General features: G+C 46.5%; 1 protein-coding gene and 1 long non-coding RNA gene across 8 annotated transcripts in view; one reads left to right on the top strand and one right to left on the bottom strand.

Moving 5' to 3' along the window:
• The window catches only part of MGMT (O-6-methylguanine-DNA methyltransferase), a 273,109-nt gene that overhangs the window by 167,662 nt on the left and 79,610 nt on the right, over positions 1-25,837 (bottom strand). The gene's annotated exons all lie outside the window — the stretch shown is intronic.
• Positions 2,478-3,931, top strand: LOC121817594 (uncharacterized). Its single transcript, XR_006057585.2, has 2 exons — positions 2,478-3,202; positions 3,759-3,931. It is a non-coding gene; the product is annotated as an uncharacterized LOC121817594 (long non-coding RNA).

Genomic DNA, 25,837 nt, shown 5'->3' with positions numbered 1-25,837 from the left:
CAGCTGCTAAGCTGCGTGCAACTCTTTGCGACCCCATGGCCTGCAGTATGCCAGGATCTCGGCCTTCATTATCACCCGGAGTTTGCTCAAACGCCATGTCCGTTCAGTTGGTGATACCATCCCACCATCTCATCCTCTGTCACCCCTTTCTGAATCTGCCCTCAATCCTTCCCAGCATCAGGGACTTTTACAATGAATCAGCTCTTTACATCAGGTGGCCAAAGTATTGGAGCCTCAGCATCAGTCCTTCCAGTGAATATTCGGGATTGATTTACTTTCGTATTTACTGGTTTATCTTCTTGTTGTTCAAGGGACTTTTAAGAGTCTTCTGCACCACAATTAGAAACCATCAATTCTTCAGGATCAAACCATCAGCCTTCTTTTTGGTCTGATTCTCACAACTGTACATGACGACTGGAAAAACCATAGCTTTGATTATACGGACCTCTGTCAGCAAAGTGATGCCTCTGCTTTCTAATCCAGTGTCTAGGTCTGTCATAGCTTTTCTTTCAAAGAGCAAGCATCTTTCAACTTCAGAGCTGCAGTCACTGAACGCAATGATTTTGGAGCCCAGTAAACTCTGCCACTGTTTCCACTGCTTCCCCATCTGTTTGCCATGAAGTGATGGGACTGGACGCCATGCTCTCAGATTTCTGAATGTTGAGTTTTAGGCCAGGTTTTTCACTCTCCTTTTTCATTTTTTCACTTTCATCAAGAGGCTCTTTTGTTGCTCTTTGATTTCTGCCATAAGAGTGGTGTCATCTGCATATCTGAGGTTATTGATATTTCTCCCAGCAATCTTGATTCTAGCTTGTGATTCATCCAGCCCAGCATTTTGCATAATGTACTCTGCATAGAAGTTAAATAAGCGACCCCATGGACTGTACAGTTCATGGAATTCTCCAGGCTAGAATACTGGAGTGGGTAGCCTTTCCCTTCTCCAGGGGATCTTCCCAACCCAGGGATTGAACTCAGGTCTCCCACATTGCAGGCGAATTCTTTACCAGCTGAGCTACAAGGGAAGCCCAAGAATATTGAAGTGGGTAGCCTATCCCTTTCTCCAGCAGATCTTCCTGTCCCAGGAATTAAACTGGGGTCTCCTGCATTGCTGGTGGATTTTTTACCAACTGAACTATCAGGAAAGCCCAGTTAAATAAGCAGGGTGACAGTATACAGCCTTGATGTACTCCTTTCCCAATTTGGAACCAGTCCATTGTTCCATGTCTGATTCTAACTGTTGCTTCTTGACCTGCATACAGGTTTCTCAGGAGGCAGGTCAGGTGGTCTGGTATTCCCATCTCTTTCAGAATTTTCCACAGTTTGTTGTGATCCACACAAAGGCTTTTAGCATAGTCACTGAAACAGAAGTAAAATGTTTTTCTGGAACTCCCTTGCTTTTTCTGTGTTCCAACAGATGTTGGCAATTTGCTCTCTGGTTTCTCTGACTTCTCTAAATCTAGCTTGTACATCTTGCAGTTCTCGGTTCATGTACTGCTAACATCTAGTTTGAAGGATTTTGAGCATAATTATCTTGCCTGGAGAACCCCAAGAACAGTGTGCTGCAGATAGGAATGTTAAATGGTACAGCTATTTGACAGTTCCTCAGAATGCTAAATATAGACTTGCCACCAGTTTAGTTCAGTTGCTCAGTCGTGTCTGATTCTTTGAGACCCCATGAACCGCAGCAGGCCGGGCTTCCCTGTCCATCACCAACTCCTCGAGTCCACCCAAAAAATAGGACCCAGCAATTCCACTCCTCAGAATCTACTCAAAGGAAATGAAAACATACAGGCACACAAACTACTGTCCGTGAATGTTCACGGCAGCATGATTCAGAGGAGCCAAACAGCCGTCAACTGGCAAACAGATGAAACGTGGTATATCCATGCTGTGGAATATTGCTCGTAACAAGGAACAAAGTATTGAAATATGCTTCACATGTATGAACTTTGAAAACATAGAAGTGAAAGAAGCCACACATAAAAGGCCAAATACTAAATGATTTCATTTATGTGAAATGTCCACAACATTCAAATTCATAGAGACAGATTAGCGGTTGCTTGAGGCTAAGAAGAGAGGAGAGGGAGTGGCTGCTGATAGGTGAGAGGAGCCTAGTTTGGGGCGGGCTGTGCTAAAATTAGACCGTGCTTATGACGTATACAATTCTATTAAAGTCCACTGAACTGTCTACTTTACATGGGTACATTTTAGGCTATGTAAAATATCTCTGTATACTATAAAATCAGTAAAACTAAATTTCATACAAAAAAAAGAAGGTAAAGATGAAGAAGCAGCCATACATGCTTAACTAAATGTGAAATCTCCTGATCTCTATGTGTTGGCAATTAAAGCTTCAGATGCCTGCCAGGCCCCGGTAGGCAGGCCAGACAGGACCTGCCCACGCCATCCCACTGGTGGAGCAGGAGTCGCCAGTGCTCGGGGCTGTGAAGCAAAGCGCCCAGCCCTCGGGCTGCTTCTCGGCAGGAGCCCCCTGGCAGCCGTGCCCTCCAATCCTACCAAGGGGACTTTCCCTGCCCATCTCACAGCGGCTGTGCACACCCTGCCCTGTGTGCTCCACCACGGCCAACACTGGGCCACCGCTCCACACACACGATGCCTCCTGCTCTGCAGCAGGCTCCCTGGCTCCATCTGAGGCCGAGTCTCAGGCTCGGCTGGCCAGCTTCCACCTCGGGGTGTTGCACTTGTCCTCCGTACCACACTGACACACGAGCACATCACATATCCCCTCTTTCTCCTTCCAGCTCTCCAGAACAAAGTCCAGGGTTAGTCTGTGGGGTCTCACACACACTGCAGGCCCATTAACAGTGACAGAATACGCTTCCCTCGCCTGGAGAGGAGGCAGCACTGGATGGGGAGGGCAGAGCTGGCAGTGCAGGCAGGTTGGCAGCACAGACCATCACGCGCTCACTCCAAGGCCACACAAGGAGCCTTCCCCACGGAGGGAGGGATGCGGCCAGACACAAGCAGGAAATGGTGAGACCCAGCTCGGGGACGGGCCAAAACCATGCCCTGGGTCGCCACCTGTCAGGAGGAAGTCACACTCGGTACCACGGCGGGGAGTCTGCTGCCCCTTCAGCTTGGAACCACACGAGCAGCAGAGAAAGGGCCACCCAAAACGTGTCCACAGCTCAAGGGACAAGAAGCAGCAGGAGAGCACCTGCCCTACAAACACATCCGACTGGTGAGTAATTCACTTCATTATAAGTTTCCTTTATAAATTTCCAAGGAACCCCAAAAGATTACCTCTAAAAACGATGAACTGGGTCCTCAGATGATAATGGATCTTTTGCTGTCTTTATTTTTATGTTGATTTTACAATAATTGTTTGTTGTTAGATTGGCTAAATGTTTAGCTATGTGAATTTCCATCTGATGTTAATTTAACTTATTACTACCCGTTAAATCAAGCACACCCAAGGCAGCTTCACAAGAGCTTCCAATACGCTGTTTACTCTGTCTGCCCTTGTTTGAGGGAGCCACGCAGGCCTCTTTTCTCCCTATTGTTATGGAGGGAAGACAACCTTGCAGAAAGATATTTTTTTCCCTCAAGATTGTTCATCTTTTGTGTTAGCAATCTGTCTTTGAGGAAAGATAGAATAAAGCCGATATTTAGGTATATCAAGTGATTCAGTGCAAGCATCTCTCAAAACATGATCAATATTCTCATGTTTTTAGGACTCTTTTCAGTCATAAATATCTTTCCTCTAAGAAAGAAATAACTCTCCTTTCGGTCAACAGTCCCTGCAGTCGATATGAAGTCAGCAGCAGCCACACCAGTACGGCAGGCCCGGGTGCGCAGAGGAATCGTGTTTTCACTTGAGGGCCAAGGCAGGACGGTGCACTGAAACCTACGTGCTTTACTCAGAGAAGAAAAACTGCAAAGAGAATATAAATACACCAAACAGCAACGATGGGGAGAACTTTTTTATTCTTAAGCATTAACATCATTTGCATTAACAATGATCTCACATCTTACTTTTTTCCTCTCAGCTTCACCAAAAAATAAAAGATTGATTTTTATCATTTGAAACTAAATGTGTAACAACCTTTTACAAATTAAAATCTAAATAGGTTGCAGAGGTTGTAAGGAAAAGGAACTTTTAAAAAGCACACAAATGTTTTAAGAAGTTACAGCTAGCAAAATATATCCAGTATTCCATTACTTATAATGTAATCTTTTAAACGCCTGCCAGCTACCTATTGAAGAGGAAAGTTGTGATCAATACTCTGTACTGAGTACAACCCTGGAAAGATCTTGTTTAAACAAATCCACCAGTAACACACCCCCTTCTCATCAGCTCAGTCACAAAACCCATGCACAGGGCTGCTGCAAGACCACCAGTAGGGGGCAGCCCTGAGCACACAGTCAGCAAGAGGCCTGCAGGAGGAAGGGCATCACTGGAAAAGTGGCCCACTGCTAGTGAGTGGCCCGCTGCTGCTGCTAAGTCGCTTCAGTCGTGTCCGACTCTGTGCGACCCCACAAACGGCAGCCTACCAGGCTCCCCCGTTCCTGGGATTCTCCAGGCAAGACTACTAGTCACCATCATAAGGACCCTTTGTCTCCTTTGTAAACAGTCTTCCAAAACTCGTGATAGAAAAGGAACCATTTAAAACGAATGTTGAAAAGAAGCCTCCCCTGTCCTGAGCAGGCCAGCACATCACTTCAGCAGCTGAGATGACGTGCTGAGCTGTCTCTGCTCCCGTTCTTTACAGGCCAGCACAGTGCCTCCCACGAAATACCAGCATGCAGTATAAATTAAAGAGAAAGCCGCCTGGCTACACTTTTCATATTTGTTTTAAAGACTGAGGCGGCTGGAAGATAAACTGGAGCTTTAAAATATTTTGCCAAAGAATCTGCTGCTGCTGCTGCTGCTGCTAAGTCGCTTCAGTTGTGTCCGACTCTGTGCGACCCCACAGACGGCAGCCCACCAGGCTCCTCCATCCCTGGGATTCTCCAGGCAAGAACACTGGAGTGGGTTGTCATGTCCTTCTCCAATGCATGAAAGTGAAGAGTGAAAGTGAAGTCACTCAGTCATGTCCGACTCTTAGCGACCCCATGGTCTGCAGCCTATCAGGCTCCTCCGCCCATGGGATCTTCCAGGCAAGAACACTGGAGTGGGTCGCCACTGCCTTCTCCGCCAAAGAATCTACTGAAACAATTTTTGTGTGTATTCACGTCACCACGAAGTACTGTGAGCATTATCACAAAGATTTTATGACACTTAGAGACTGTCCTCAGTGTGTAAACAGAAAGAAAGAAAAGTAATTTATTTTTTTTTGCTGTGCTGCACGGCATGTGGGATCCTAGTTCCCCGACCAGGGATTGAACCCATGCCCGCTGCGCTGGAAGCACGGAGTCCTAACCACAGGGTCACCAACGAAGTCCTGAAAGGAAATACTTTTCTTAACCGTCTCAGAGGTTTTCATTCTGAAAAGAGTCCGCATACTGGCAAGTAGCCAACATTCTCGTGCTGACATCTGGACTCAGTGCCTGCGTCTTTGTCCGTCATTTCATCAGAAATCCGTTTCACTCAAACCAGACGGAGATGGGAGTAACACAAAGTGACTGACGTGAAACACAATCTCTTTGGTGGAAAACACCACCAAGATCTGGGTCATCAGGAACTGGGGATGAGGTCCTATCCCCTAGGAAACGGAGCCCCACAGGTGATGATGCAATACCTGCAAACCCCATCTGTAATTAATTAAGATGTGTTTCAGTCTAGTTATAATGATTTAAAATTCATGGTCTAAAATCACAATTACTTAACACTAAAGGCTTCCCTGGTGGCTCAGACAGTAAAGCGTCTGCTTACAATGCAGGAGACCCGGGTTCGATCCCTGGGTCAGGAAGATCTCCTAGAGAAGGAAATGGCAACCCACTCCGGTACTCTTGCCTGGAAAATCCCATGGACAGAGGAGATTGGTAGGCTACAGTCCATGGGGTCACAAAGAGTCAGACATGACTGAGCGACTGTCTTGAACCTGAAAGGCATTTAGGTCACCCTAATCATTCTAACAGATGAGGATGACCGAAATCACCCTAACTTACTTATGGGCTTCCCTGGTGGCTCAACATAAAGAACCTGCCAGTCAAGGCAGAAGAAGTGGGTTCGATCCCTAGGTTAGGAAGATCCCCTGGAGGAGGAAATGGCAACCCACTCCAGTATTCCTGCCTCGGAAATCCCATGGACAGAGGAGCCTGGCAGGCTATATAGTCCATAGGGTTGCAAACAGTTGGAGACAACTGAGTAACTGAACACACAGGCACACATGCACAGAAAGCAGCTTTAAAAATGAAGCTAATTTGCTATCAGGTTGAAAGAGACTGTGATACTGATGAAATGCTTTATGTGAGCCTCATGGTAACCACACGAGATCAAGAGAGCAAGAAAGGAAACAGGTAACGAAAACACAACTAGAAAACAATCAGTAAAGTGACAACAGCAAGCCCACAGCTATCGATAACTACTCACAATATACATGGACTAAATTCTCCAACCAAAACACATAGAAAACCTAGACAGACTTTTTTTTAAAAACTATAAGCAGTCTTTAAGTGATTCACTTCATCTGTAAGGACATACAGACCGAATGTAAAAGGATGGATATGAAGCAGGATTAGCAGCACTTAAGTTACACAAAGTAGATTTTAATCCAAAGACTGTAGCAAGAGACAAAGGTCATTATATAATAATGGGGTCAGCTCATCAAGAAGATGTGGAATTTGTGAATAGTATGCGTCCAGCACAGGAGAACCTAAATGGAGAAGGCAGAGAGTAACAGCTCCAGAGGAAGGGCAGACAGCAACACAGTGATGGGGAGGCTGCTGTGGCTCAGTCACTAAGCGGCGTCCAGCTCTCTGCGACCCCATGGACCGCAGCATTCCAGGCTTCTCTGCCCACGACTATATCTTGGGAGCTTGCTCACACTCACGTCCATTGAGTCGGTGATGCCATCCAACCAGCTCATCCTCTCTCACCCCCTTCTCCTGCCCTCAGTCTTCCCCAGCATCAGGGTCTTTTCCAATGGGTTGGCTCTTTGCATCAGGTGGCCAAAGTACTGGAGCATCAGCATCAGTCTTTCTCAAGAATATTCAGGGTTTATTTCCTATAGGATTGACTGGTTCATTCTCCTCACTGTCCAAGGGATTCTCATTAGTCTTCTCCAGCACAATTTGAAAGCATCAATTCTTCAGCTTAACTCAGACAATAATAGGGACTTCAATACCCCATTTTCAACAACATTTCTGTCTAGATCACCTAGATAGAAAATCAGTAAAGAAATATTGGACTTAAACTACACATTAGACCAGATGGCCCTAATAGACATTTACAAAACATTCCACTCAACAAAAGCAGAAAATACATTCTTCATAAGTTCACATGAAACATTTTCCAGAATGGATCATATGTTAGGGCGAAAAACCGAGTCTTAATAAATTTAAGAACACTGAAATCACATCAAGCATCTTTTCTAACCACAATAGTGTAAAGTTAATTACAAGAAGAAAATGCAAAGTTCACAAATATGTGGCAATTAAGCAACACGTGACTCAACAACTGAGTCAAAGAAGAAACCAAAAGGAATAAAGTATCTTGAGGTTACACAACGTAGCAAAATTTATGGCGACAAAAGCAATTCTAAGAGGGGGATTTCTAGCTCTCAACGCTTACCTTAAGGAAAAAGATCTCAAATAACAATCTACTTTCACACTTCAAGGAAGCAGAAAAAGAACAAACTAAGTCCAAAGTTAGAAGGAAGAAAACATACAAATCAGAGCAGAAATAACAACTAGGGACTAAAAAGATTAATAGAAAAGGGGAAACTAAGATCTTTTTTTTTAAGAGATAAAAATATAAACGAAACTTTAGCTAGACTTATCAAAAAGAAGTAAACTCAAAAGTTTAATGAGGAGACATTATGACTGATAGCACAGAAATACAAAGGGTAAGAGATTATTATGAACAATGAAACAAAAACCGGAACAACTGATTCCGATTCCTGGAAACATACAACCTACCAGGATAGCATCATGAAGCAACAGAAAGGCTGAAGAAGCCAACTACTGGGGGGAAGAGATGACATCGTAACCAAAAACTTATCATCAGAGAAACGTCCAGGACAAGATGGCCTCACTAGTGAATTTTACAGAACCAGTAACAGTCCTTTTCAAATTCTTCCAAAAAACTGAAGAAGAGGAAACATCTCCTCATTTTATGAGGTAAGCATTACCCAGATACCAAAGCCAGACAAGGACTCTGCAAGTAAAGGAAATTACCAACCAATATCCCTGATGAACACTGATGCAAAAATCCTCAACAAAGTAGTATCAAACAGAATCCAAAAACACACTGAAAGAATCATTCACCATGACCAGGTGGGGGTTATTCCAGGGGTGCAAGCATGTTTAAATATACACAAATCCATGTGGACCATAATAACAAGATGAAGTTCAACAGATAAAGAAAAAGCATTTGACAAAATTCAACTTCCTTTTATGATACAATAAAACCCTCAACAAACTAGTTACAGGAGCAACATATCTTAATATAATAAAGTCCATACATGACAAGCCTATAGCGAACATCAGATTCGATGAGAAAAGCTAAAAGCTTTTCTTTGAAGATCAGAAACAAGAAAAGAATGCCCGCTCTCATCCTTTTTATTCAACATAGTACTGGAACTTCTAGAAAGAGTAATTAGCTAGAAATAAAGGATATCCAAATTAGAAAGGTAGACGTAAAATTTTGTTTGAAGAGGAAAGATTCCACCATATCTTTCCTTTGGTGAAATCATAAAGATACCAACTAATAACTGAGAATAAATTATTTCAGTAAAGTTTCAGGATACAAAATCAATTTAAAAAATCAGCTGCATTTATAAACATCAACAATGAACTATGAGAAAGAAATTTTTTAAAATCCCATTTACAATTATCATCAAAAAGAATAAAATACCAAGGAATACACTTAACCAAGGGGCTCAAAGATCTATACATTGAAAACTGTAAGGCATTGAGAAATGAAATAAAAGATACCGATGAAAAGGTATCAGTATTCATCAATGAGAAAATTCAGAACTGTTACAACGTCCATACTATCCAAAGCAACCTACTGATACAAAGCAATCCCTATCAAAAATCTAATGATATTTTTCAGAGAAATAGAAAACATTCTAAAATTTGCATAGAATCACAAAAGATTCCCAAAAAGCCAACACAATCTTAAGAACAAAGCTAGAGGCATCACATGTCTGGATTTCAAACTATATTACAAAGCAAGAGTAATCTAAACAGTATGGTATCAGTATAAAAACTGAAGAGAGAGAATCAGAAATAAACCTATACATATGTGGTCAATTGATTTTCAACAATGGAGCCAATAATTTACAGTGGAAAAAAGATAGTCCCTCCAGGAAATGAGACTGAGAAACCTGGACACCTATATGCAATAGAATCCACTGGACCCCGACCTTACACCATACATAGAAATCAACTCAGAATGGATTAGACACTTTAGCATCAGACCTGGAACGATGGCATTCCAAGAAGAAAATATAGCTGGTAAGCTTCTTGATGTCAGCCCAGGCAATGGCTTTTTGACACCAAATGCAAACAATCAACAACTGGGACCACGCCCAACTGCAAAGCCGCACAGCAGAGGGAACAGTGACGTGAAAAGGCAGCCTGCTGAGTGGGAGACAATGTTTGCAAGCCACATATCCAATACAGGGTTACTACCCAAAATATCCAAGGCACTTATAGAACAGCAAAACAAAACAAAAAATACCCCAAAAACCAGTTTCACCAGAGGCAAAGGACCTAAATAGGCGTTTCCAATGACGACATACAAATGGCCAACAGGTCTATGAGAAGAGGATCAGCATCACTAATCATCAGACAAATGCCAATGAGAACCACTATGAGTCATCACCTGACTCCTGTTAGGATGTCTAGGATGTCAAAGAGATGAGAGGTGACGAATGCCGGCACAGACATGGAGAGAAGGGAACCTTGTGCACAGCTGCTGAGACTGCGAACCGGTACAGCCAGTGTGGAAAACAGTGCAGAGGCTCCTCAAGAAAAACAGAGCTACTACATGGTCCAGCAATCCCACTTCTGCGCATATGACCGGAGGAAATGGAACCACCAGGTCACACTGCTGTGTGTTGCTCCATGACTCACAACAACCAAGCCGTGGAGACAACCTCAATGTCCAATGAGGGACAAGCAGGCAGAATGTGTATGTATGTGTATGTATATATAAATGCAGTGGGATGTTCCGTTTATACACAATAGCAAGAAAAAAGAAAGAAATCCTGACATCTGCCACAACATGGCTGAACCTGGAGGGCCTCACACTAAGTGAAATGAACAAGGCAAAGACAAAGCCTGCCTGCTTACACTTGAAGCTACTTTATGAATAAGGGTTGAGGAGCTCCTGGTGACTACAGTTGATAACACTGTTATATAGCTAAATTTTGCTGAATAGTAGAAGTTAAATGTTCTTACACACACACACACACACACACACAAAGCTAAATACATCAGCTGAAGGATGTGCTAATAGAGAGTGGAATACTCTCATAATGCATATGTATTCATATATCAAGTCATCACACTGTATATTTTAAATACCTTCAGTTCAGTCGCTCAGTCATGTCTGACTCTTTGCGATCCCATAAACCGCAACACGCCAGGCCTCCCTGTCCATCACCAACTCCCAGAATTCACCCAAACTCATGTCCATTCAGTCGGTGATGCCATCCAACCATCTCATCCTCTGTCGTCCCCTTTTCCTCCTGCCCTCAATCTTTCCTAGCATCAGAGTCTTTTCAAATCAGTCACCTCCTCGCATAAGGTGGCCAAAGTATTGGAGTTTCAGCTTCAACATGAGTCCTTCCAATGAACATCCAGGACTGATCTCCTTTAGGATGGACTGGTTGGATCTCCTTGCAGTCCAAGGGACTCTCAAGAGTCTTCTCCAACACCACAATTCAAAAGCATCAATTCTATGGCGCTCAGCTTTCTTTATAGCCCAACTCTCACATTGATACATGACCACTGGAAAAACCATAGCCTTGACTAGACGGACCTTTGTTGGCAAAGTAATGTCTCTGTTTTTTAATATGCTGTCTAGGTTGGTCATAACTCCTTCCGGGGACCAAGTGTATTTTAATTTCATGGCTGCAATCACCATCTGCAGTGATTTTGGAGCCCAGAAAAATAAAGTCTGACACTTTTTCCCCATCTATTTGCCATGAAGTGATGGGACCGGATGCCATGATCTTAGTTTTCTGAATGTTGGCTTTAAGCCAACTCTTTCACTCTCCTCTTTCATCAAGAGGCTCTTTAGTTCTTCTTCATTTTTTGCCATTTCTAGGCAATAGTTTTGACAAGCGTGCCGCGGTTATGTACGCTGTTATCAGGAGAAACTGGGTGAACACTGTGTTAGAACTCTATGTGCTGTCTTCACAGCTTTTCTGTAAATTGAAAAATTTTCCAAAATAAGTTAAAGTCTGACTATATAAAAAATTAAATCTCGCTCTAAAAAATCCATAGAAAGTATCCCAATAGAAATGACAATCTTTAATATGCAAAATCAGAAAAATAAAGACAACAAACAACCCACTAGGAAGATGAGCAAACATTTCACTAAGGAAACACAAATGACCAATGAACAGAAGGGAGGACACTCAATCCTACTCGGTTACAGTATGAGAATTAAACCATGAAGCAATCTGAAGAGATCTAACTTTCTAATGCTACTGCTCAGAATTGACTCTACACAGACTTATACAAAGGACACAAAGACGTCTATATAAAGTTACTCACAATAAATGTTGTTTCAAATAGCTCCAAAGCAAACAAAGCCCACAAGCCTAAGGAGAGTCTAAACACACAGCAATGGGGGATCAAGGTGAGAGAAGTGTCGGTGCCTCATTCAGATGAACACATAGGAAGCGCCAGGCACTGGGACAGCAGCGTCTCCATCACACCATGTGAGCACTACTGGAGGGCACAGCCTGCACTCCAAGTCATCATAATTAATTGAGAACTGTATTTCAAAATGCTTTTTCATATAAAATATATTGTGTTTCACAGAATATTAATACTGATGCCAAGCGGAAAGATTTACTTGTCACAGTTTATTTCTATTCATCAGCGTCCACAGAATCCAGTATACTCAACTATTAAACTTAGTTTTAATTTCTGAGAAACTGGGAAGAAATAACAAGCTTTCAGAGAATAATGACATGTGAACAGTAGTCAACTTCCCAGAAGACACATCCAGGACTTCCAAGTAAGGCTATTACAGGAAGATGATGTTGACTGACCTGATCAATTAAACCGGGGTCTTTTTAAGCCAACTGATTTAATTTCCTTGCATTATACATTTTCTGAAAAATAACCTTAATGTGTTCCCCTAAGATTTGAAGGAGAAATGTCAGTAAACATTATGAAATTATAGTTTCCCCACGACAAAGTTTTAGTGAAATTGTATGTACACCTTAGTATTAACACCACTCCTAACATAACTTGATGTAAACAAATCCCAACTAAAAATTTAACTGGAAGTTAAATGAATATTCTTTCAAACTCTGATAGCTGCACAAATTTTCAAAAAAAGTAAAAAAACACTCAGACTGGAAGCATGGTTTGGATACATTTATCAACCCCAGATGTACTTACGGCAGGAAGATTATAGCTTAATTAAAGCCCTGGCAGGGTCAGCAATGTTCATATGCGAGATGTTCCCACCGAGTGTCACTTGGGTGCAATCAATTAAGATGCACCATGAATTGTTAAATGGAAAAATCCAAAACAAGAGTCTGTTGTCACACGAGGTTTTTGCATGCATTAAGAGGTTAATTCATATTTTGTTCTGGGGCATGCGTGTAACAGTAATATTTATATCAGATATTCATAGCTTACTTAGATGATTGATATCAATTTCTCTTCATAATATGACCAGCAAATAAAACACACAGCAGTTCTAATATAAAGAAATAACATGTGACAAGGTTCCCTAAAACATTTCTATTTTGGACCTCACAAGCTAAATTGCTTTTGCTGGCCCCTTCCACCTCTCAGCATGGTTGACAGACAAATTGATCGAAACATTGGAAAATAATATGCTTGCAAAATTTCTCTGGGTGAGTTTTCAGTCTTTTGAATTTTTCATACAAGAACAAAATGAAAGATTGCCTCCTTGATTTTTCCTCCATTATGCGGCCCCATCTTATGTACTACAGGAACATACAATACTTCAAACAGCAGCAATACGTTGTAAACAGAATGTGTAACATTTTTCATAAAACACCCAAGCTGTATGAAGTTTAAGAGACTGGGTAGCAGGCATCTTTGCCCTGAGATTATGTTGTTCAATTATAATGAATTCATACATTTGAAGCTGCCTTAGGGCCTCTCATTAGACGTAGGGGTGTTTATTACAGGAAAGATTGCCTGTACCATTTAAGAAGGAAGAAGGCTGGGTGATTTGATTAGAAATGTTGACAGTTGAGGTGTGTAAAGAATGTCATTCACTCACATTTTCCAACTTCAATATTAGGATCCTTCATTTTTTATGACTTCTTTAAAGCCCCTTTGAACTGCAGACAGGGGAACCAAGAGAAAACTTTCCACAGAGTGTACTGCACGCACCAACAGCATGACCTGATCTCCAGGTGACTTGTTACCCTTGAGTGTGCAGAAATCATTTCATAGGCAAAGAAAGTATAACAAAAGTAACATTCTAATTACACGCAGCCACAAGCAGCCAAGGGCGGGCAGTAAACACAGACCCCTGCCCGTGTGGCAGGGACAGACGCCCTGGCCAGCAGGTAACCATGTCTACCTCCACTTCCTGTTCTTCAGACACCCTGAGGCCCTCAGGCTCTTACAGAATTTTTAAATTAATGTCTATAGCATTACAGGAGAAGCAGAGTCCTCATACATTTAAATTTACACCTCATGAAAATTCTTATTAACTAAATTTCCCCCTCAATACTCGCAGGTCAAGAATCGATGAATAGTCAATTTTTTTCAGTCAAAATTAAACAAATCATAAAAAATGGCATAATTTTCAGCATTGCAGATTAGATTTAGTGGGCGATATCTGCCAGATATGAAAAACAGAACTCATTATGTTGCACTCAAGTAAGTTTCACTGCAGTGTTTTGATTTCACTTCATCAGCCTCACCACCTTTGGTAAGTTCACTACGATCTTTCTCAAAATAACCTGGTTTGAAAACAGACTTTGCAGGTCCCTGTCCCGATGCCCCGCAACGTGAGGTAACCCCGGGAGGAGGTGGGGGTGGAGCTGCAGGACACATGGTGACCTCAAGCGCCCCACCTCTGACCACCCGCCTGGGACCACAGGCGCCCAGACTTCCAGATCACTGCGCCAACAAAGTCAGGGCCACAGCGGTGTTTGATGGGTGCTTCCTAAACAAAAATCTTCGCTCATAATATTAGGAAACACGGCAGCCCTTTGTCCCTACTCAAAGCCTTTAATTCCTATTCTATTTGGACTCAGGTCTGATTATGAGTTAATGACAAGACCCAGGTCAACACACCAGAAGGAACACAGGACAGGACGGCTAACAGCACCAGCGTGGGGCGTGCGGGGAGGTGTGGCCGGGGGCAAACACCGCCTGGTGAGGAGAAAGGAGAGCACCCCCGGAAGAAAGGAGGAGCACGCCAGCTCTAGCTCCGCACTCAGGCTACACTCAGGCCGACAGCGAGCCCTGTCTGAGCAGGCAAGGAATGAAACGGCATTCTCACGATACGACTGAAGGGGAAAAAGCCCACAAGTGTTGTGTCAAAAACCCACAAGTGTTCTTTCTGTTTTTCAAAGCAAAAAGCAACTTATAACCTGTGAACACACCTCAGTCGGGACTCTTCGGAGGACAACCGCGCTCTGTCAGGAACAGGTCCTCCCGGGGCGCCTGGCGTGTGCACAGCCACGCTGCCCAGGACAGAGCGCTCCTTCAGGCTGAACCAGAAACACCTCTCCAGAAACGCTCTGCAGTCCCTCCTGTCCCTCCCCCCAGTGTAGGTGAGGCCAGCAAGCACACGGGTGTCTCCTCAACGTGTCCGTGACCCAAAGATGTTAGCTCTCAGGCTAAAATAACGCTTCTTCTGTGGCTGAGACCACAGGGGACATGACGGCGGCACAGAACTTACTCAGGAAAGCATACAGGAGGGTGGGGCTTGTCATCACGCCTGACGGGAGCGGTGCTGGGACTCAGCCGGACTGGAAGGTAGCCTTTGACCTGGACAAGTTAGCTAGTTATTGCATAAACCTGAGTCAGGCTGCTGATTCAGGGCGAATCTGGGCTGGGTCTCCTTGAGCCATTCACGGACACCAGCCAGGCTGTGGACTGCAACCATCAGCATCGCTCTCCCACCCCACGACCATCAGCATTACCACTACTGAGCCCGTGTTTGTGACCCCACCACATCTGAACCCTGCAGGGCAAGCAGAGGGTCACCTGCCAGAGTTGGGGAGTGACAAGAGCTGGAGTCGGGCCCAGCAGCCTGACTCTGACACTCCGGTCTCCCTCTGGGCGGATGAGCTAGAGGACACACCCAGGCCCGCATCCCGCGTAACACTGCAGTACTGAGCTCCCAGTGAGAGACGGCCTGTGAAACACAGAGCACGGTCTCTATGCAAGTAACGGCAGAGCACAGTGAAAACCTGGGTTCCAGGAGTCTAGTCTGATCAACAGAATATGAAGAGTGCTGGGTGGGGCTGCTGCAGGTCTGGAAGGGAGAAGGCAGGCCCTTCTCCCTTTGAGAGAGGGCACAGCAAGGCCCAGCTGGTGGCTTCAGGCAGGAAGCAGGTGGGAGAGCTGGCAGAGGTGGCGGGAGAGCCAGCCAGCCCCTCGTCTCCTCCAGACCCGCCGAAAGCAACCAATGGAACCACCTCCCAGGAAGCTAAGGTTACACCGGACTTTTTTGACTTGACTTTTTTTAAACAGCCTGTAAGAACTGTCAACAATGGTAAATTTCTCGAATTTCTCCCAAGCACCTCAAAAGTTTTATAGCTTTTTAAAAAACTATCGTATAATCAAGTTCTAGACCAAGATCACTTTTCTAACTTAGAGGAGCACAGCAGACGCTCCTTGGCGTCCTCCTCGGAAACGCCCGACTCTTCCCCGCCTCTCAAATCCCAGGACATGTGTCCTGTGCAGAGGCCCCTGAGAGAGACCTCCTAGCAAGAATACCAAGAAAAAGGAGCCCAAAAGCCCCAGGACATCGCTATTGTCCTGATTTGTAAACCCTACTTCCTGCCAGGACAGCACCAAAATAGTACTTCAAATTGTAGAAATAACATTATAATCATAGTTCAAAAAAGACACACGAAGTGAAAGCGAAACCCAGAGGACACACAATGCCCAGTCTCACCTCTTGGGTTCAAAATCTAAAATTAAAGCAAGCTTAAGGTGATGTCTATATGTAACAATAGCCAAGGCTTCTCAGCCCATTCCTGACTTCTATACTTTTAAACATAGTTGGTTTGCATTTAAAGCAGGAGTCTGTGTCCCTCAATTGTTTATTTTGCTTCAGTATGCCTTAAAGTGCCACACTGCTTAATATCTTGGAAAAGCTACTGTGTGGAACAGTAGCATTCTTAAGTTAGGAGTGACAAATCCGAGAAAACCTCTACAATTTGGCTTCCATATCTCTGAATTGGTATTTCAATGACAGATGTTTGTTGCGGCAAAAACCTCTGTCAGGACAAAATTAGGTGATCTATCATTTTAAGATATGGTCTTCATATACTGTTTACTCGAAGATATCACTTGCCTCAAGCCAATTTTGACCAAGAACATTTTGTGATATGGAAGTGATTTGTATATCATCATTTTTGTGATAAATGTAGCTCTTGAACACAAAATAACCTACCATTCCACAGTATTACAGTTAAAACTCCTCCACCAGTAAATCTGCACTAGTGCTTTTATTACTACCAAGATACTGCATGGAGACTCCAGTAGATTTTTTCCCCTTGAATAAGATTTCCACTTGTCTGCCTTTGGACTGGGTGTAGGATTTCTAACCAATGTCAAGGCACCCTAACCCTACCCTCTCCCTAGCTCCTGAAGCTCCTTAGGGACATGGTGCCTTCCTGGAGGGCTCCTGCAGTTTTACGGCCCTTGGTGGCACTTGCCAAGCCGCCGCTGCTCCCTGGCAGGCAGGCATCTGGATGAACAAAGCTGTTAGCCATCTAGAGATCCCTCCCCTGGGGCCCAGGACGGGGACATGGGGTGGGGTGAGCAGACGGCTAGGAGCAGTCACTGGTCCAGGGACAATAATGTTCCTCCGGGAGGTGGCTGTGAAATGTGGAGGTGACAGGCCTGCATACCAAATATGTGTACAGGCTGGACAAGGCCAAGGGGGGCAGTGGGAGCCACGGGTCAGAGGAGACCCAAGCTCAAAAAAGGACACCTGCTTCTAATGAAAAGGAAAACAGAGTGGCTCTGCACCTCCCTTTTCCAGGTTTCTAAACCGGAAAACACCCGGAGGGATGTACTGCCACCCTGAGCCAGGGGCTCCTGACACAAGCTCAGGTGAAGCGAGAATGACCAGCACCATTTATAACAGTTACACTCGCCCGCCAGGCGCAGGGGGATGGCACTTCCCTGGTATTGATTCACCGACAATGACGGATGACGCAACTTGGCACTCAGTCCCACTGTGCCAACCCCCCTCAATGCAACAGCCCCACCGCAGCTGCTTGGGGGTGTTGGTCCTGGTGCCGGGCATCCAGGCCCCAGAGTGGCCCCGTCACCCACTGGACAGAACTGTGCAGTGAGTGAAGGACAGCCCACGCCCATCCGCACACTTGATTTACCCAAATACTGGCCAAGTAGCCTATTTCACAAGAGCAAGAGATGATACAGAAAAAAAAAATTTTTTTAAGGATTTTTCATGCCTTACATCCTAACATCTAGGATGGCCTCAAAAGCACACGCGCGTGTGAGTATGAACCGCAGCACAGTGCTTCCTTTGCGGCAGCCCTGTACACCATCTCAAGCTGAGGACTGTGTGCAGAGTCAGGACGTTACATGTAAGATGAGGTACCCCCTGGGTGCACAGCATCCTGCGAGGAACCTGGCTGGGGCTCCAAGTGGAGAAAGTGGCATGGCCTTTGCCCTTGTAGAATTCATCTGGCCAAGAGACAGCACTGCCAGTGCTTCTGAAACCTGAGCATGAACATCAAGTAAGTGACACAGTCACAGGCGGAGGGCCTCAGGGGACACCTGCGCCATGGAATACCAAGTACTACTGAGGTTTCTCAGGGGCTCCTCAAGGTGTCAGGCATTCCAAGAGGCAGAGAGGAGAGAGGAAAGCATTTCAGGAGGGGCAGGGATAAGCCCCAGGGAGGAAGTGAGAGTGAGTGAGGATACAGAGAGGAGCAGGGTGCCGGCAGGGCTGGTGGCCATGAGGAGCACTGGGAAGGGCCAGAGCAAGGCAAGAAGACAGGTGCGCTGTGGACAAGAGGGACACAGACCACAGCTCCTGGGGGAGCCGAAGCCGGGGTAAGAGCCACAAGGACCCCACACAAGTCAGCGACTGCTAAGGAGCAGCCGTCTCAGATGGAGTAGCTTAAAACCAGGTTTAGCTCCTGGTTCTGCCTGCCAGCAACTTGAGCTGAGCAGTTCTGATGGTCCTGCCTGGGGTGACATGCGAGGCACGGGGGAAGCTGGCAAATCCCCGGGGCCCGGGGCCCACCCAGGAGGACCCTCCCCCCACCTGGCTGGAGGGGCTACTGCACCCCTGTCCTCCCCACCTCTCGCCACAGGGGCGGCGCGCCCCCTTCCCTGGCAGCCTCAGGACTCCAAGAAGGTTCAGGCAGAAGCGGCACAGCCCCCAAGCCCAGCCGTGAACAGCCATGCCCCAGAGGCCAGCCCAGAGCCCAGGGTGGACTCACACACCCACCCTGGGTGAGAGCAGGTCCCAAACTGCTCCCCTTGGAGAGGTCTGCTTGCAGAGCTGGCCTCAGGCCCTTGGATCAGGGGCAGGTGCCCACCACTCCATGAACAACGTGGCTCACTGCGCTGGAGCGCTCCAAAAAAGCCACGTGCTTCCTCGCCCAGCAGTCACACACCTGAACTCCGTGGGGCTGGACGTCTGGAACCTGGGGATGTGCTACACAGAGGAAGCTGATGTGAGCAGCCCTCATTAAACCCCCACTGCTGAGTCTCGACAGAGCCTCCCTGGCAGACCACAGTCCACACGTGTGGTCACAACTTGCAGCTGCAGGAACCACTGTCCCATGCAACTCTGGGAAGCTGGAAGCCTGGGTCCACTTCCGCCAGACCTGGTCCCTGTTCCTTTTCCCTTTGGTTTGTATTGTAGGGGCTATGTGTCCTCTTCCTGCAGAAAATCACAGCTGTGGGATGGTCCTCCTGGGGACCCCAATACAGAGGTGAGGTGTCATGTCCCTGCCGAGCGGTACGAGAACAGGAAAGGAAAGGATGGCTGTGGATCCTCGTGTGATGCTGCCTCTGTCCCTAAGCAAGGGGCACTGACAGGCCTACTCCAGATGGGGCCTCATGGGCCAAAGAAGGGTGAGGGGCTGGGGGAGGGAGACCACGAGCAGAGGGGGGCGCCCCTCAGAGAGCCAGGGGCGTGGGGAGCCAGGATGAGAGGGTCCCAGCGCACCAGAGCCAGGCGCTCCCACCACTGAGGCCCACCGGAAAGGCAGCCTGAGGGGAATGGAAGAACAAGAGAATGAGCTGCGGTCTGTGTATCCATTCAGACCTGGGGATCAAGAGGCAGAGCTGCACCCTCACAGTTCCATTCAGCCAAGGGGCCTTTCTTTCCCTTCCTCCCTGCTCCCAGCACCCAGTCACCCGAGCAGGAGGCAGGGACTCCCAAGCTCACCCCTGCACCTCTGGAGGCAGCAGAGCCAAGCAGGGCCTGGCTCTTCCCCACCCCTGCCCCAGAGAGCTGACCTAACGGCAGCCGGACAGCAGGAGAAGCTGGCAGGGAGCAGAGCTGGGCCCCCAAGAGGGCCGGTGAGGTGTCGCCTGCGTCAGATCTCAGACCTCAGTCCAGCCCGCCTGGGGCGCAGGTCAGGGCCCCCCTTGCCGCACCTCGGCAGGGCCTCTAACCTCCATGTTCCAGGGCCCAAAACTGGCTGAAGAGCCCCAGGTAGTCCAGAGGCTCGGGGCCTTCCGGAGGGGGACACAGCAACGCTCCGCGCCTCAGGACGCACCTCTTCAGGTCACCGCAGGCCCTGACATCAGAAGCCGGCCCAGCAGGACACGGGCACCCACAGGTCCACGCCTCTCTGCAGCGTTCAGACGTTCTCAGGGCTGTGGCAGAGGTGCCCAGGCTCGCCGGGCAGGAATCTGTGTTACATGTCACATGCGGCATCTGCCGCAGGTGCATCTTACGCAAAGTAATTAGGAACGTGTCTATCACGTGTGAGACGAGAAATTACAGTTGAGTGTAACAACTTCTAAATTTCAATAATTTACATTTATTTTCAATATATTTTTCTTTCAGCCGTACAACATGAACAGTTGAAACATACAGCAGCATATTCATCACTCAACAAGATACACTGCAACAGCGATCCGGGGGGCTGCAGGGTCCGTGCACCAACGTCCCAGTTTCTAACACGTCTCCCACATGTTGTTCAGAGCGATGCTTTCCTGGCCCTGAAGATCAGCTCACAGCGTGCATGGTGTCTTTCACTTTTTTTTTTTTTTTTTCTGTCTTTTACCTGTCAGGAGCTCAAGGTGCCTGTAATTCTTTAAATTCTACACGTAAGGAGATGATGCCGCACTGTATAAAGGACTCTCCGTTGCTCTGCATGGTTCCATTCCCACACTGGGCCCAATGGAACCTCATGGACAGTGGGCCAGGTTTCCCTCTGCCCCATCTAGACCCACCCATAAATTTTTATGGCAAGGAGCTGTTCTTCGTCTTCGTAACAAGGAAGAACAATACACGTTGTTTCATAAAGGGGCCTTCTTGCCCGCCCCCCCTACAAGGGAAAGCTTCCATCTGCTGAGGGGAGAGAAGGGGCAGCCTTGGGATGAGGGAAGGCCCACCACGGGCCAGTCCCCAGCTCTGAGCCCTGGGGAGAGAGCCCTCAGGGCGGGGCATGGGGGCGCTGCAGGGCACGAAGCACTTCAGAGGAGCAACAAGGGGTGGGAGGCGAGGAGGAGGAGCCACAGAGAAGAGGGAGGGGGGAGAGAGGAATGAGCAGAGGGAGGAAAGAGAGCTGCACCGGGCAACTGGTGACTGCAGGACGGGCCCTGCAGCCCACCCTGGGCCTGCTCAGCACTGCCAACAAGGCCTAAACCTGCTCAGCCCACCACTACGCTCCTTCTGGCCCGTTCTGAATACAGATGGTGACAGACACTGGAACACAGACAAAGGGTCAAGACTTCACCTTCTGCTGGATGCGCTGTGCACAGAGCAGAGGGGAAAGTTCTCAATTACTGGGCACTTAAACCACTGAAACAGTCCATCCCCACAAGCACAAGGATGATTCATCCTCATAATGATCAAACTGAGGCCCTGTAAGAACCAAAAGGGGCCTGTGAATCAGAGAGTCCGTCATGTTCAGGGTAATTTTCAGGTCAAGTATATTTAATTGTATTGCAATGCTCCAAAAATTAGCAACCCATGAATGACAGAACTAGTCTCATCAGGCAGCGCGATCCAGCGTCTGACCTTGCCAGCAAGCAGGAGGGTAAAGACCTGACCACGAGGAATTCTGTACAGTCACACAGCATCCAATTCTTGTTGTTTTTTAAAAATTTAATTTCTACAATGAAGCTTATGATTAAAAAAAATGGTTTCTTACAACAGTGAAGAATTCTTGTAAACATACGAGATGAAATTCTCCAGAGTATGTCTGTGGGGGCAGGAGTGGTGAATGGACCCTGAGGGCCCAGCACTGGCCAGGGGGAGAGAGCCAGGACCTCCAGGGAACCACGGAGCCTTGCCTTTGGACCCCGAGGGGCTCTGCCTCCAACCCCAGGACCAGGGAAGGGAACGGCGAGCAGTGGGAGCCCGGCCCGACGTCTTGACCATACTAGACAAAGAACCACCTTACGCCGGGCATCCCCGTGCCTGGGGCCTGCAGACCAGAGTGGACACTCCCGTATCTGAAGGACAAATGACCTCGAACCTTGACCTATCAAACACAGTCTTAACCGAGTGTATTTGTGTTTTCATGCCTCCCCAAACAGTATAAGACTGGCGTTAACTGCAGCCTCACCACGTGACCCAGAAGAGGCTGCACAGCCCCTCAGGGTCACACAGCAGAGGAGCGGCAGGGAGAGGACTGCCGTGGCCTGTCTCCTGAGACTCCACGTTTGCTGCTACACTAGCCGGAGTCTCCACCACCAAGTAAGGCCCACCAGCAGACCTATTCCCACCCATAACAGGAAAACCAAGCTCCCACTACTGCTGTCAGAAGAGAAACCTAACACCCTGCCGCCCGACCCACGAAGTAACTGCCTTTAGGATGAAGACTTTCACATCTGTCACAGAACGCCCATCGCATTTAACGCACTCTCAGAATTTCCATCTCTTTGCCACCTGCCCTGATGATAAACCACATAATCATGCTACTATACACAGAAAATCAGGGTTTCATCTAACACCATGAGGTGAGTGACATCAAGGAGAGCTGGAGTGGCATTCCCAAACAAACACCATTAAACTCGACACTTTTTTTCTTTTAAAGCTCTATCAAGAGACTCATGAGATGCTTAGAACTTAAGCTATAGGGTTCAGAGGGGAATGGTGGCAGAGTGTTCTGAAGGATTTTGGTCATGAATGGTATATAATTTTTTACTACAAGTCTTGCTCCAGTAATAAAATGCTTTATTCGCCCGCCATTCCCAGTCAGAGTACGCATGCCTCCGTCCGTGGCCAGCACAGGCCCCGCATGCCTGCTGGCCTTTTATCTGCATGCTAAGCTGCTCTGAGAAGACTCGGTCTCCCCTTATTTTGTCAGAGGGTCCCTATTACACAGCTCATTATAAGTGTCCCTAACTCTTAGACAACTCTCAGTTGACGACGTGGCTAATGAAGTATAAAGCTTCAACAACAAATCATTTACAAGTCCTGGGTGGCATTTCTAATGGAGGAAGTTTTTAATCATAAGCAAATGTAATCACTTATGTTAAGCAACCCATGGATCTGGTCAATGTAGCACAAACAGCCATTAAGCAAAACTTATGACAATAAGGAGACAGAATAGGTAACACTGCAGACTTAGCAGTTCACGCTCATTGCAGAATCTAATTCATGTTTTCTTGATAAAACTGAGAATACTGGACCACCCTACCTGTCTACTGAGAAACCTGCACGAAGGACAAGCAGCAACAGTTAGAACTGGACGTGGAATTGGGACTGGTTCAAAATTGGGAAAGGAGTACATCAAGGCTATATATTGTCACTCTGTTTATCTAACTTCTATGCCGACTACATCATGAGAAATGCCAGGCTGGATGAATCACAAGCTGGAATCAAGATTGTCAGGAGAAATATCAACAATTTCAGATAAGCAGATGATACCACTCTAACGGCAAAAAGTAAAGAGGAACTAAAGGATTCTTGATGAGGGTAAAAGAGAAGGGTGAAAAAGCTGGCTTAAAACTCAACATCCAAAAAACTAAGATCATGGATTCCAGTCCCATCACTTGATAGTAAATAGATGGGGAAAAAGTGGAAACTGTGACATATTTTACTTTCTTGGGCTCCAAAATCACTGGACCAGGACTGCAGCCATAAAATTCAAAGATGCTTACTCCTTGGAAGAAAAGCTATGACAAACCTAGACAGTGTATTAAAAAGCAGAGACATCACTTTGCCGACAAAAGCCTATATAATCAAAATTATGGTTTTTCCAATAGTCATGTACAGATGTAAGAGTTGGACCATAAAGAAGGTTAAGTGCCAAAGAATTGATGCTTTCGAAATGTGGTACTGGAGAAGACTCTTTAGAGTCCCTTGGACTCTCAGCAAAAAGATGGAACCAGTCAATCCTAAAGGAAATCAACCCTGAATATATATTGGAAGGACTGACGCTGAAGCTCCAATCCTTTGGCCACCTGATGCAAAGAACTGACTCACTGGAAAAGACCGTGATGCTAGGAAAGACAGAGAGCCAGGAGAAGGGGGTGACAGAGAATGAGATGGTTGGACGGCATCACTGACTCAATGGACGTGAATCTGAGCAAGCTCCGGGAGACAGTGAAGAACAGAAGCCTCGTGTGCGGTAGTCGACAAGGTTGCAAAGAGTTGGACACGACTTAGTGAGTGAACGACAACAATAAATGTCTTCTTGATAAAACTGAAGTTAAAGCTTCCCTGCGCTTAATTCTATGCTTTCAAGTGGATTCCGTGTCCTCTCAGGCAATTGAGACTTCTGCCATCATATAGTAGACGATATTATCTCAACACCCACGTTTATCAGATGGTGAAAACAGCAAGATATAACGTTCAGCGAAGTGCTTAAGTTGTTTGCGCTTGTGCTCCTGCACCCACAGAAGCCTGTGAAACCCACTGAGGGGTGGGGGGCTGGGGCTGGCACAGAACAGGTGACACTCAAGCAGCTTCTGCACCCCTGAATTCAGGTCTAGTGCAACAGAGTGCACTCTGCTGGGCACAGCAAAGCCAACGCTGAACAGCCAGCTGTGCTGAGGCTCTCCCCACCTTCTCAGGGTCTCACACACCGCTGCCTCGATCGATCCCAGCGCTGTCTGCACTGAGAGAGCCGATGTCAGTGGAGATGTCCCATGCTTGGACAGGCCCCACCATGACAGCCTGGTCTCCCCCACTTTCCACAGCAAAGGAGGACTTGCAACCTATTAAGGGAAGTGAGAAGCAATGAACGTGCATGAGAATCGCCGCTTGAGGATGGCAGAGAGACACCCCAGGAGTCTCTAAAAGCACGAAGCTACTGACTGGCATGGACAAAGATGCTCAAAGAACACTTTCCTGCCCTTCTCCACAGAGCACCTCCCGTGCCAAGGACACGACTATAGTAGGGGCCCAGCACTTCCCTCCTGACACAATGATGAGACAGAACAGGAAGAAAAAAAATTCTATTTACAGAAATCAGCTTTTTAAAATGTCTGAAAATAGCTGTTTCTGAAACAAGATGCTGACAAGTGCTCTCGGCTAGTCTCATACTCAGGTGCTCTCAGTGAGATCCTCAGCAGCGACACAGACAAAGGGAATCTGGGAAGAAGCTTTAGTACCAACGGCACTGGGCTTTATGGCGGAAAGAAACACTCGGAAAGAAACACTCTGTCAACAGGCTATGGTAAAAGACAGCCGACTGACGACTATGTCTCCAGTTAACTGCTTAATAATTTATATATTTGTATTGAACTTTAACACTAAATTGGCAGGACACATAAAATCTCAGATAATTTAATGTGATGTGTCTAAGTTCTGTGCACACAGTAGGCACTCTGCTGCAACAATGAATAGAAAAAAGAGAGATAGTACCCTATGACTGGTTTAGCAGAAGAGTCAAAACGTGTAATAAGTTAGGCCTTAATACAGATCACAAGAGACTGAAGGAAGCCCGTCCATGTCTGCGGAGGACAGGCCTGGGAGGCGCCCACGCTCGCCGGAAAGTGTGCTGCCTCTCTGCGGCCCTGCAGACCTGCCTGGGCAGCCAGCTGTGGCCATGTCGTGCTCCCGTCACAAGAAGCCAGGAGACCAACAGGGTGCTCCCTCTCCAGAAGAGTTTCCGTATTACACACGTCCCTCAAACCCCAAAGAGAAATTTCTTAAATTAATTCAACATATATGTAA

Source organism: Ovis aries, chromosome 22 (assembly GCF_016772045.2).
Source record: "Ovis aries strain OAR_USU_Benz2616 breed Rambouillet chromosome 22, ARS-UI_Ramb_v3.0, whole genome shotgun sequence".
NCBI lineage: Eukaryota > Metazoa > Chordata > Mammalia > Artiodactyla > Bovidae > Ovis > Ovis aries.
Note: the sequence above shows the minus strand (reverse complement) of the source record. Positions and strands in the feature narration are given on the sequence as shown.